The sequence below is a fragment of the Gopherus flavomarginatus genome, chromosome 13 (genome assembly GCF_025201925.1).
Source record: "Gopherus flavomarginatus isolate rGopFla2 chromosome 13, rGopFla2.mat.asm, whole genome shotgun sequence".
NCBI classification, from domain to species: Eukaryota; Metazoa; Chordata; order Testudines; family Testudinidae; genus Gopherus; species Gopherus flavomarginatus.
Window position 1 is genome coordinate 22251700 of NC_066629.1, and position 12011 is coordinate 22263710.

General features: G+C 51.8%; 1 long non-coding RNA gene across 2 annotated transcripts; it reads right to left on the bottom strand.

Annotated features, from left to right (window-relative positions):
- Positions 1-1804: 1804 nt before the first annotated feature.
- On the bottom strand, positions 1805-11437 carry LOC127033784 (uncharacterized). 2 transcript variants are annotated; one of them, XR_007769211.1, is made up of 3 exons: positions 10839-11437; positions 8172-9169; positions 1805-2495 (listed from the first exon to the last, which is right to left on the bottom strand). It is a non-coding gene; the product is annotated as an uncharacterized LOC127033784 (long non-coding RNA). The 2 variants fall into 2 exon arrangements; XR_007769212.1 differs by lacking the exon at positions 10839-11437 and adding an exon at positions 9505-9711.
- Between the last annotated feature and the right edge of the window lie 574 nt (positions 11438-12011).

Below are 12011 nucleotides of genomic sequence, written 5' to 3' on the forward strand. Positions count from 1 at the left end.
CTTCACCTGGAGAACTCCCTTGCAAAACTCCCTGTTAGCAGCTCCTGTTCGCTAAGCTCCCTGGTCGCTTGTGCGCAGCTTTATAAAGCCCTGGCCTGAGTGAATGCCCCGCCCACTGGTTAAGGCTCAGCCAATTACCAGAGGCTTCTAGCTTTCAAACCTTCCTAGTAGCTCCACCTCCAACTGCCAGCTACAGCACACGGTCCTTCAAACAAACAAACCAAACAGACTGACAAACACAAGCTCAGCACACAGCAAGTAACCCCCAAACACACACACAAACCCAAACACTGCAGACAGTCACTTACCCCACAGATGCTGTCTGTGCTCCTCCTTCACCTGGAGAACTCCCTTGCAAAACTCCCTGTTAGCAGCTCCTGTTCGCTAAGCTCCCTGGTCGCTTGTGCGCAGCTTTATAAAGCCCTGGCCTGAGTGAATGCCCCGCCCACTGGTTAAGGCTCAGCCAATTACCAGAGGCTTCTAGCTTTCAAACCTTCCTAGTAGCTCCACCTCCAACTGCCAGCTACAGCACACGGTCCTTCAAACAAACAAACCAAACAGACTGACAAACACAAGCTCAGCACACAGCAAGTAACCCCCCAAACACACACACAAACCCAAACACTGCAGACAGTCACTTACCCCACAGATGCTGTCTGTGCTCCTCCTTCACCTGGAGAACTCCCTTGCAAAACTCCCTGTTAGCAGCTCCTGTTCGCTAAGCTCCCTGGTCGCTTGTGCGCAGCTTTATAAAGCCCTGGCCTGAGTGAATGCCCCGCCCACTGGTTAAGGCTCAGCCAATTACCAGAGGCTTCTAGCTTTCAAACCTTCCTAGTAGCTCCACCTCCAACTGCCAGCTACAGCACACGGTCCTTCAAACAAACAAACCAAACAGACTGACAAACACAAGCTCAGCACACAGCAAGTAACCCCCAAACACACACACAAACCCAAACACTGCAGACAGTCACTTACCCCACAGATGCTGTCTGTGCTCCTCCTTCACCTGGAGAACTCCCTTGCAAAACTCCCTGTTAGCAGCTCCTGTTCGCTAAGCTCCCTGGTCGCTTGTGCGCAGCTTTATAAAGCCCTGGCCTGAGTGAATGCCCCGCCCACTGGTTAAGGCTCAGCCAATTACCAGAGGCTTCTAGCTTTCAAACCTTCCTAGTAGCTCCACCTCCAACTGCCAGCTACAGCACACGGTCCTTCAAACAAACAAACCAAACAGACTGACAAACACAAGCTCAGCACACAGCAAGTAACCCCCAAACACACACACAAACCCAAACACTGCAGACAGTCACTTACCCCACAGATGCTGTCTGTGCTCCTCCTTCACCTGGAGAACTCCCTTGCAAAACTCCCTGTTAGCAGCTCCTGTTCGCTAAGCTCCCTGGTCGCTTGTGCGCAGCTTTATAAAGCCCTGGCCTGAGTGAATGCCCCCGCCCACTGGTTAAGGCTCAGCCAATTACCAGAGGCTTCTAGCTTTCAAACCTTCCTAGTAGCTCCACCTCCAACTGCCAGCTACAGCACACGGTCCTTCAAACAAACAAACCAAACAGACTGACAAACACAAGCTCAGCACACAGCAAGTAACCCCCAAACACACACACAAACCCAAACACTGCAGACAGTCACTTACCCCACAGATGCTGTCCTGTGCTCCTCCTTCACCTGGAGAACTCCCTTGCAAAACTCCCTGTTAGCAGCTCCTGTTCGCTAAGCTCCCTGGTCGCTTGTGCGCAGCTTTATAAAGCCCTGGCCTGAGTGAATGCCCCGCCCACTGGTTTAAGGCTCAGCCAATTACCAGAGGCTTCTAGCTTTCAAACCTTCCTAGTAGCTCCACCTCCAACTGCCAGCTACAGCACACGGTCCTTCAAACAAACAAACCAAACAGACTGACAAACACAAGCTCAGCACACAGCAAGTAACCCCCAAACACACACACAAACCCAAACACTGCAGACAGTCACTTACCCCACAGATGCTGTCTGTGCTCCTCCTTCACCTGGAGAACTCCCTTGCAAAACTCCCTGTTAGCAGCTCCTGTTCGCTAAGCTCCCTGGTCGCTTGTGCGCAGCTTTATAAAGCCCTGGCCTGAGTGAATGCCCCGCCCACTGGTTAAGGCTCAGCCAATTACCAGAGGCTTCTAGCTTTCAAACCTTCCTAGTAGCTCCACCTCCAACTGCCAGCTACAGCACACGGTCCTTCAAACAAACAAACCAAACAGACTGACAAACACAAGCTCAGCACACAGCAAGTAACCCCCAAACACACACACAAACCCAAACACTGCAGACAGTCACTTACCCCACAGATGCTGTCTGTGCTCCTCCTTCACCTGGAGAACTCCCTTGCAAAACTCCCTGTTAGCAGCTCCTGTTCGCTAAGCTCCCTGGTCGCTTGTGCGCAGCTTTATAAAGCCCTGGCCTGAGTGAATGCCCCGCCCACTGGTTAAGGCTCAGCCAATTACCAGAGGCTTCTAGCTTTCAAACCTTCCTAGTAGCTCCACCTCCAACTGCCAGCTACAGCACACGGTCCTTCAAACAAACAAACCCAAACAGACTGACAAACACAAGCTCAGCACACAGCAAGTAACCCCCAAACACACACACAAACCCAAACACTGCAGACAGTCACTTACCCCACAGATGCTGTCTGTGCTCCTCCTTCACCTGGAGAACTCCCTTGCAAAACTCCCTGTTAGCAGCTCCTGTTCGCTAAGCTCCCTGGTCGCTTGTGCGCAGCTTTATAAAGCCCTGGCCTGAGTGAATGCCCCGCCCACTGGTTAAGGCTCAGCCAATTACCAGAGGCTTCTAGCTTTCAAAACCTTCCTAGTAGCTCCACCTCCAACTGCCAGCTACAGCACACGGTCCTTCAAACAAACAAACCAACAGACTGACAAACACAAGCTCAGCACACAGCAAGTAACCCCCAAACACACACACAAACCCAAACACTGCAGACAGTCACTTACCCCACAGATGCTGTCTGTGCTCCTCCTTCACCTGGAGAACTCCCTTGCAAAACTCCCTGTTAGCAGCTCCTGTTCGCTAAGCTCCCTGGTCGCTTGTGCGCAGCTTTATAAAGCCCTGGCCTGAGTGAATGCCCCGCCCACTGGTTAAGGCTCAGCCAATTACCAGAGGCTTCTAGCTTTTCAAACCTTCCTAGTAGCTCCACCTCCAACTGCCAGCTACAGCACACGGTCCTTCAAACAAACAAACCAAACAGACTGACAAACACAAGCTCAGCACACAGCAAGTAACCCCCAAACACAACACACAAACCCAAACACTGCAGACAGTCACTTACCCCACAGATGCTGTCCTGTGCTCCTCCTTCACCTGGAGAACTCCCTTGCAAAACTCCCTGTTAGCGCTCCTGTTCGCTAAGCTCCCTGGTCGCTTGTGCGCAGCTTTATAAAGCCCTGGCCTGAGTGAATGCCCCGCCCACTGGTTAAGGCTCAGCCAATTACCAGAGGCTTCTAGCTTTCAAACCTTCCTAGTAGCTCCACCTCCAACTGCCAGCTACAGCCCACGGTCCTTCAAACAAACAAACCAAACAGACTGACAAACACAAGCTCAGCACACAGCAAGTAACCCCCAAAACACCACACACAAACCCAAACACTGCAGACAGTCACTTACCCCACAGATGCTGTCTGTGCTCCTCCTTCACCTGGAGAACTCCCTTGCAAAAACTCCCTGTTAGCAGCTCCTGTTCGCTAAGCTCCCTGGTCGCTTGTGCGCAGCTTTATAAAAGCCCTGGCCTGAGTGAATGCCCCGCCCACCTGGTTAAGGCTCAGCCAATTACCAGAGGCTTCTAGCTTTCAAACCTTCCTAGTAGCTCCACCTCCAACTGCCAGCTACAGCACACGGTCCTTCAAACAAACAAACCAAACAGACTGACAAACACAAGCTCAGCACACAGCAAGTAACCCCCAAACACACACACAAACCCAAACACTGCAGACAGTCACTTACCCCACAGATGCTGTCTGTGCTCCTCCTTCACCTGGAAGAACTCCCTTGCAAAACTCCCTGTTAGCAGCTCCTGTTCGCTAAGCTCCCTGGTCGCTTGTGCGCAGCTTTATAAAGCCCTGGCCTGAGTGAATGCCCCGCCCACTGGTTAAGGCTCAGCCAATTACCAGAGGCTTCTAGCTTTCAAACCTTCCTAGTAGCTCCACCTCCAACTGCCAGCTACAGCACACGGTCCTTCAAACAAACAAACCAAACAGACTGACAAACACAAGCTCAGCACACAGCAAGTAACCCCCAAACACACACACAAACCCAAACACTGCAGACAGTCACTTACCCCACAGATGCTGTCTGTGCTCCTCCTTCACCTGGAGAACTCCCTTGCAAAACTCCCTGTTAGCAGCTCCTGTTCGCTAAGCTCCCTGGTCGCTTGTGCGCAGCTTTATAAAGCCCTGGCCTGAGTGAATGCCCCGCCCACTGGTTAAGGCTCAGCCAATTACCAGAGGCTTCTAGCTTTCAAACCTTCCTAGTAGCTCCACCTCCAACTGCCAGCTACAGCACACGGTCCTTCAAACAAACAAACCAAACAGACTGACAAACACAAGCTCAGCACACAGCAAGTAACCCCCAAACACACACACAAACCCAAACACTGCAGACAGTCACTTACCCCACAGATGCTGTCTGTGCTCCTCCTTCACCTGGAGAACTCCCTTGCAAAACTCCCTGTTAGCAGCTCCTGTTCGCTAAGCTCCCTGGTCGCTTGTGCGCAGCTTTATAAAGCCCTGGCCTGAGTGAATGCCCCGCCTCTGGTTAAGGCTCAGCCAATTACCAGAGGCTTCTAGCTTTCAAACCTTCCTAGTAGCTCCACCTCCAACTGCCAGCTACAGCACACGGTCCTTCAAACAAACAAACCAAACAGACTGACAAACACAGCTCAGCACACAGCAAGTAACCCCCAAACACACACACAAACCCAAACACTGCAGACAGTCACTTACCCCACAGATGCTGTCTGTGCTCCTCCTTCACCTGGAGAACTCCCTTGCAAAACTCCCTGTTAGCAGCTCCTGTTCGCTAAGCTCCCTGGTCGCTTGTGCGCAGCTTTATAAAGCCCTGGCCTGAGTGAATGGCCCCGCCCACTGGTTAAGGCTCAGCCAATTACCAGAGGCTTCTAGCTTTCAAACCTTCCTAGTAGCTCCACCTCCAACTGCCAGCTACAGCACACGGTCCTTCAAACAAACAAACCAAACAGACTGACAAACACAAGCTCAGCACACAGCAAGTAACCCCAAACACACACACAAACCCAAACACTGCAGACAGTCACTTACCCCACAGATGCTGTCTGTGCTCCTCCTTCACCTGGAGAACTCCCTTGCAAAACTCCCTGTTAGCAGCTCCTGTTCGCTAAGCTCCCTGGTCGCTTGTGCCGCAGCTTTATAAAGCCCTGGGCCTGAGTGAATGCCCCGCCCACTGGTTAAGGCTCAGCCAATTACCAGAGGCTTCTAGCTTTCAAACCTTCCTAGTAGCTCCACCTCCAACTGCCAGCTACAGCACACGGTCCTTCAAACAAACAAACCAAACAGACTGACAAACACAAGCTCAGCACACAGCAAGTAACCCCAAACACACACACAAACCCAAACACTGCAGACAGTCACTTACCCCACAGATGCTGTCTGTGCTCCTCCTTCACCTGGAGAACTCCCTTGCAAAACTCCCTGTTAGCAGCTCCTGTTCGCTAAGCTCCCTGGTCGCTTGTGCGCAGCTTTATAAAGCCCTGGGCCTGAGTGAATGCCCCGCCCACTGGTTAAGGCTCAGCCAATTACCAGAGGCTTCTAGCTTTCAAACCTTCCTAGTAGCTCCACCTCCAACTGCCAGCTACAGCACACGGTCCTTCAAACAAACAAACCAAACAGACACTGACAAACACAAGCTCAGCACACAGCAAGTAACCCCCAAACACACACACAAACCCAAACACTGCAGACAGTCACTTACCCCACAGATGCTGTCTGTGCTCCTCCTTCACCTGGAGAACTCCCTTGCAAAAACTCCCTGTTAGCAGCTCCTGTTCGCTAAGCTCCCTGGTCGCTTGTGCGCAGCTTTATAAAGCCCTGGCCTGAGTGAATGCCCCGCCCACTGGTTAAGGCTCAGCCAATTACCAGAGGCTTCTAGCTTTCAAACCTTCCTAGTAGCTCCACCTCCAACTGCCAGCTACAGCACACGGTCCTTCAAACAAACAAACCAAACAGACTGACAAACACAAGCTCAGCACACAGCAAGTAACCCCCAAACACACACACAAACCCAAACACTGCAGACAGTCACTTACCCCACAGATGCTGTCTGTGCTCCTCCTTCACCTGGAGAACTCCCTTGCAAAACTCCCTGTTAGCAGCTCCTGTTCGCTAAGCTCCCTGGTCGCTTGTGCGCAGCTTTATAAAGCCCTGGCCTGAGTGAATGCCCCGCCCACTGGTTAAGGCTCAGCCAATTACCAGAGGCTTCTAGCTTTCAAACCTTCCTAGTAGCTCCACCTCCAACTGCCAGCTACAGCAACACGGTCCTTCAAACAAACAAACCAAACAGACTGACAAACACAAGCTCAGCACACAGCAAGTAACCCCCAAACACACACACAAACCCAAACACTGCAGACAGTCACTTACCCCACAGATGCTGTCTGTGCTCCTCCTTCACCTGGAGAACTCCCTTGCAAAACTCCCTGTTAGCAGCTCCTGTTCGCTAAGCTCCCTGGTCGCTTGTGCGCAGCTTTATAAGCCCTGGCCTGAGTGAATGCCCCGCCCACTGGTTAAGGCTCAGCCAATTACCAGAGGCTTCTAGCTTTCAAAACCTTCCTAGTAGCTCCACCTCCAACTGCCAGCTACAGCACACGGTCCTTCAAACAAACAAACCAAACAGACTGAACAAACACAAGCTCAGCACACAGCAGTAACCCCAAACACACACACAAACCCAAACACTGCAGACAGTCACTTACCCCACAGATGCTGTCTGTGCTCCTCCTTCACCTGGAGAACTCCCTTGCAAAACTCCCTGTTAGCAGCTCCTGTTCGCTAAGCTCCCTGGTCGCTTGTGCGCAGCTTTATAAAGCCCTGGCCTGAGTGAATGCCCCGCCCACTGGTTAAGGCTCAGCCAATTACCAGAGGCTTCTAGCTTTCAAACCTTCCTAGTAGCTCCACCTCCAACTGCCAGCTACAGCACACGGTCCTTCAAACAAACAAACCAAACAGACTGACAAACACAAGCTCAGCACACAGCAAGTAACCCCCAAACACACACACAAACCCAAACACTGCAGACAGTCACTTACCCCACAGATGCTGTCTGTGCTCCTCCTTCACCTGGAGAACTCCCTTGCAAAACTCCCTGTTAGCAGCTCCTGTTCGCTAAGCTCCCTGGTCGCTTGTGCGCAGCTTTATAAAGCCCTGGCCTGAGTGAATGCCCCGCCCACTGGTTAAGGCTCAGCCAATTACCAGAGGCTTCTAGCTTTCAAACCTTCCTAGTAGCTCCACCTCCAACTGCCAGCTACAGCACACGGTCCTTCAAACAAACAAACCAAACAGACTGACAAACACAAGCTCAGCACACAGCAAGTAACCCCCAAACACACACACAAACCCAAACACTGCAGACAGTCACTTACCCCACAGATGCTGTCTGTGCTCCTCCTTCACCTGGAGAACTCCCTTGCAAAACTCCCTGTTAGCAGCTCCTGTTCGCTAAGCTCCCTGGTCGCTTGTGCGCAGCTTTATAAAGCCCTGGCCTGAGTGAATGCCCCGCCCACTGGTTAAGGCTCAGCCAATTACCAGAGGCTTCTAGCTTTCAAAACCTTCCTAGTAGCTCCACCTCCAACTGCCAGCTACAGCACACGGTCCTTCAAACAAACAAACCAAACAGGACTGACAAACACAAGCTCAGCACACAGCAAGTAACCCCCAAACACACACACAAACCCAAACACTGCAGACAGTCACTTACCCCACAGATGCTGTCTGTGCTCCTCCTTCACCTGGAGAACTCCCTTGCAAAACTCCCTGTTAGCAGCTCCTGTTCGCTAAGCTCCCTGGTCGCTTGTGCGCAGCTTTATAAAGCCCTGGCCTGAGTGAATGCCCCGCCCACTGGTTAAGGCTCAGCCAATTACCAGAGGCTTCTAGCTTTTCAAACCTTCCTAGTAGCTCCACCTCCAACTGCCAGCTACAGCACACGGTCCTTCAAACAAACAAACCAAACAGACTGACAAACACAAGCTCAGCACACAGCAAGTAACCCCCAAACACACACACAAACCCAAACACTGCAGACAGTCACTACCCCACAGATGCTGTCTGTGCTCCTCCTTCACCTGGAGAACTCCCTTGCAAAACTCCCTGTTAGCAGCTCCTGTTCGCTAAGCTCCCTGGTCGCTTGTGCGCAGCTTTATAAAGCCCTGGCCTGAGTGAATGCCCCGCCCACTGGTTAAGGCTCAGCCAATTACCAGAGGCTTCTAGCTTTCAAACCTTCCTAGTAGCTCCACCTCCAACTGCCAGCTACAGCACACGGTCCTTCAAACAAACAAACCAAACAGACTGACAAACACAAGCTCAGCACACAGCAAGTAACCCCCAAACACACACACAAACCCAAACACTGCAGACAGTCACTTACCCCACAGATGCTGTCTGTGCTCCTCCTTCACCTGGAGAACTCCCTTGCAAAACTCCCTGTTAGCAGCTCCTGTTCGCTAAGCTCCCTGGTCGCTTGTGCGCAGCTTTATAAAGCCCTGGCCTGAGTGAATGCCCCGCCCACTGGTTAAGGCTCAGCCAATTACCAGAGGCTTCTAGCTTTCAAACCTTCCTAGTAGCTCCACCTCCAACTGCCAGCTACAGCACACGGTCCTTCAAACAAACAAACCAAACAGACTGACAAACACAAGCTCAGCACACAGCAAGTAACCCCCAAACACACACACAAACCCAAACACTGCAGACAGTCACTTACCCCACAGATGCTGTCTGTGCTCCTCCTTCACCTGGAGAACTCCCTTGCAAAACTCCCTGTTAGCAGCTCCTGTTCGCTAAGCTCCCTGGTCGCTTGTGCGCAGCTTTATAAAGCCCTGGCCTGAGTGAATGCCCCGCCCACTGGTTAAGGCTCAGCCAATTACCAGAGGCTTCTAGCTTTCAAACCTTCCTAGTAGCTCCACCTCCAACTGCCAGCTACAGCACACGGTCCCTTCAAACAAACAACCAAACAGACTGACAAACACAAGCTCAGCACACAGCAAGTAACCCCCAAACACACACACAAACCCAAACACTGCAGACAGTCACTTACCCCACAGATGCTGTCTGTGCTCCTCCTTCACCTGGAGAACTCCCTTGCAAAACTCCCTGTTAGCAGCTCCTGTTCGCTAAGCTCCCTGGTCGCTTGTGCGCAGCTTTATAAAGCCCTGGCCTGAGTGAATGCCCCGCCCACTGGTTAAGGCTCAGCCAATTACCAGAGGCTTTCTAGCTTTCAAAACCTTCCTAGTAGCTCCACCTCCAACTGCCAGCTACAGCACACGGTCCTTCAAACAAACAAACCAAACAGACTGACAAACACAAGCTCAGCACACAGCAAGTAACCCCAAACACACACACAAACCCAAACACTGCAGACAGTCACTTACCCCACAGATGCTGTCTGTGCTCCTCCTTCACCTGGAGAACTCCCTTGCAAAACTCCCTGTTAGCAGCTCCTGTTCGCTAAGCTCCCTGGTCGCTTTGTGCGCAGCTTTATAAAGCCCTGGCCTGAGTGAATGCCCCGCCCACTGGTTAAGGCTCAGCCAATTACCAGAGGCTTCTAGCTTTCAAACCTTCCTAGTAGCTCCACCTCCAACTGCCAGCTACAGCACACGGTCCTTCAAACAAACAAACCAAACAGACTGACAAACACAAGCTCAGCACACAGCAAGTAACCCCCAAACACACACACAAACCCAAACACTGCAGACAGTCACTTACCCCACAGATGCTGTCTGTGCTCCTCCTTCACCTGGAGAACTCCCTTGCAAAACTCCCTGTTAGCAGCTCCTGTTCGCTAAGCTCCCTGGTCGCTTGTGCGCAGCTTTATAAAGCCCCTGGCCTGAGTGAATGCCCCGCCCACTGGTTAAGGCTCAGCCAATTACCAGAGGCTTCTAGCTTTCAAACCTTCCTAGTAGCTCCACCTCCAACTGCCAGCTACAGCACACGGTCCTTCAAACAAACAAACCAAACAGACTGACAAACACAAGCTCAGCACACAGCAAGTAACCCCCAAACACACACACAAACCCAAACACTGCAGACAGTCACTTACCCCACAGATGCTGTCTGTGCTCCTCCTTCACCTGGAGAACTCCCTTGCAAAACTCCCTGTTAGCAGCTCCTGTTCGCTAAGCTCCCTGGTCGCTTGTGCGCAGCTTTATAAAGCCCTGGCCTGAGTGAATGCCCCGCCCACTGGTTAAGGCTCAGCCAATTACCAGAGGCTTCTAGCTTTCAAACCTTCCTAGTAGCTCCACCTCCAACTGCCAGCTACAGCACACGGTCCTTCAAACAAACAAACCAAACAGACTGACAAACACAAGCTCAGCACACAGCAAGTAACCCCCAAACACACACACAAACCCAAACACTGCAGACAGTCACTTACCCCACAGATGCTGTCTGTGCTCCTCCTTCACCTGGAGAACTCCCTTGCAAAACTCCCTGTTAGCAGCTCCTGTTCGCTAAGCTCCCTGGTCGCTTGTGCGCAGCTTTATAAAGCCCTGGCCTGAGTGAATGCCCCGCCCACTGGTTAAGGCTCAGCCAATTACCAGAGGCTTCTAGCTTTCAAAACCTTCCTAGTAGCTCCACCTCCAACTGCCAGCTACAGCACACGGTCCTTCAAACAAACAAACCAAACAGACTGACAAACACAAGCTCAGCACACAGCAAGTAACCCCCAAACACACACACAAACCCAAACACTGCAGACAGTCACTTACCCCACAGATGCTGTCTGTGCTCCTCCTTCACCTGGAGAACTCCCTTGCAAAACTCCCTGTTAGCAGCTCCTGTTCGCTAAGCTCCCTGGTCGCTTGTGCGCAGCTTTATAAAGCCCTGGCCTGAGTGAATGCCCCGCCCACTGGTTAAGGCTCAGCCAATTACCAGAGGCTTCTAGCTTTCAAACCTTCCTAGTAGCTCCACCTCCAACTGCCAGCTACAGCACACGGTCCTTCAAACAAACAAACCAAACAGACTGACAAACACAAGCTCAGCACACAGCAAGTAACCCCCAAACACACACACAAACCCAAACACTGCAGACAGTCACTTACCCCACAGATGCTGTCTGTGCTCCTCCTTCACCTGGAGAACTCCCTTGCAAAACTCCCTGTTAGCAGCTCCTGTTCGCTAAGCTCCCTGGTCGCTTGTGCGCAGCTTTATAAAGCCCTGGCCTGAGTGAATGCCCGCCCACTGGTTAAGGCTCAGCCAATTACCAGAGGCTTCTAGCTTTCAAACCTTCCTAGTAGCTCCACCTCCAACTGCCAGCTACAGCACACGGTCCTTCAAACAAACAAACCAAACAGACTGACAAAACACAAGCTCAGCACACAGCAAGTAACCCCCAAACACACACACAAACCCAAACACTGCAGACAGTCACTTACCCCACAGATGCTGTCTGTGCTCCTCCTTCACCTGGAGAACTCCCTTGCAAAACTCCCTGTTAGCAGCTCCTGTTCGCTAAGCTCCCTGGTCGCTTGTGCGCAGCTTTATAAAGCCCTGGCCTGAGTGAATGCCCCGCCCACTGGTTAAGGCTCAGCCAATTACCAGAGGCTTCTAGCTTTCAAACCTTCCTAGTAGCTCCACCTCCAACTGCCAGCTACAGCACACGGTCCTTCAAACAAACAAACCAAACAGACTTGTGAGCCAATCCATGGCATGAAACTTTGGGATGCAGCAATTGATCAATTTCCTAGATAATATAGGCAATATAGACTTTTTTCCCCAATATTCCTTTCTAGCA